A 1,497-nucleotide genomic window follows, 5' to 3' on the forward strand; every position below is an offset into this window, starting at 1 on the left:
TTATTTTACAAGATTCAAAGATTTTTTTATAAATTTGTTTGTTGAGATTTTTTTATCTTCAAAATTTTATGTTTTCATAAAACAAATTTTAATTAAAAAAAAATTATTTGTTTTTTCATTAGAAAGTTTGTGACTAAGTTTGATATAAAATATTTTTTCTGACTGATGTTAGTTTTGAAATTTTAATATTGAAACATTTGCTAATTACTAAATTTAGTATTTTTTTTACTGTTAAATAAAATTAAAAACGACTAATAGGGAAATTAGTTGATTTATAAGGATGTCTTTTAAAAGAAAATTAAATCAAGTAAGTAAAGTTTTTATAACAAAGATTTTTATTTTTATCTTCTGAAATTTGTGATGTACTAAGTTTATATTATATTAGTTGTGAACCAAAAATTTTTGCGATGTTGTCTAAAATGCAGCGATCCAAATTCAACGATCAGCTAGGATCAATTTCCCAGCGACAGTTAGAGCTCCCTGATTTCCTGAAGATCGACGACAAAAAGTAGCAAACTCCACAGCAGCAACCGCACACAGCGCCACAAGTATCGACCCCCATCCTTGCTAACAAAATTTTCCCCCTGTCAACTCAAACAACAACAACCTTATCCCCGAAAGCTCCTCCACAACATCGAGTTTCCCTCCACTTTTAAGAATGAAGATCGACGAAAAAAGCAGCAAGCTCCACAGCAGCGACCTCAACCATATAAAGACTCCGCACACAGCAAGTGTCGACCCCCATCCACCAACTCAAACAACAACTACATCCAACTCCAACAACAACACCCTCAAATGTTCCCGACGGCTCCTCCACAACATCGAGTCCCTTCCGCTTTTAAGAGTGACAAGTAGGTCTTCCAAGTATTTTATTCAATATCCACTTAAACTAAGAAAAATTCGATACATACAAAAGCTTTTTTTTTTCAGATATTTGCAGTCAAATATGATGAGTGCAAATTGAATGTCCATCTCTGTTCATTGACACAGATTCTGTTTTAGTAGGTAAGTTAAACTTTTTCTTCCCTTATGAACACCATCTTAAAACAGATGAGCCATACGTTAATCACATTTAAGCCATTTATACTTATAACACTTAATAACAACTTATCATATTAAAAAAAGTAACAAACTATCTTTGTGTTTTTGAATTATAAATACCTACTGGTTTGAGCAAAAAATTTAAAATTTAACTTTACGCTGAAAAAATATAAGTGCTTAATACTTATTCCTTTAATAATAATGATTTTTTTAAGCTTTAAATTCAATACGAACAAATACAAATCTACAAAATTGGCAAATTAGTCATTTATAAAATTAGTTTAAATAAGTATCAGTCCCAACAAGATTGTATAAATTAGCAAATGAGTCAACTGTAAAAAACCTATCTATGTAATAGTAGAAACCCCTAATAAAATTGCTCAAATAGGCAATTAAAAACTTTATTTTATTTTGAACTGGTAGCTAACTGCTAAGTTGAAATTCAACTGTTCAAAA

The 1,497-nt window shown here is 30.1% G+C and overlaps 1 long non-coding RNA gene across 1 annotated transcript; it reads left to right on the forward strand.

Moving 5' to 3' along the window:
- Positions 1–247: 247 nt before the first annotated feature.
- Positions 248–1,006, forward strand: LOC145847963 (uncharacterized). The gene is made up of 2 exons (XR_014371642.1): positions 248–851; positions 931–1,006. It is a non-coding gene; the product is annotated as an uncharacterized LOC145847963 (long non-coding RNA).
- The last annotated feature ends 491 nt before the right edge of the window (positions 1,007–1,497 follow it).

Source organism: Thalia democratica, chromosome 1 (assembly GCF_965202585.1).
Source record: "Thalia democratica chromosome 1, ktThaDemo2.hap1.1, whole genome shotgun sequence".
In the NCBI taxonomy this organism is placed as follows: Eukaryota; Metazoa; Chordata; class Thaliacea; order Salpida; family Salpidae; genus Thalia; species Thalia democratica.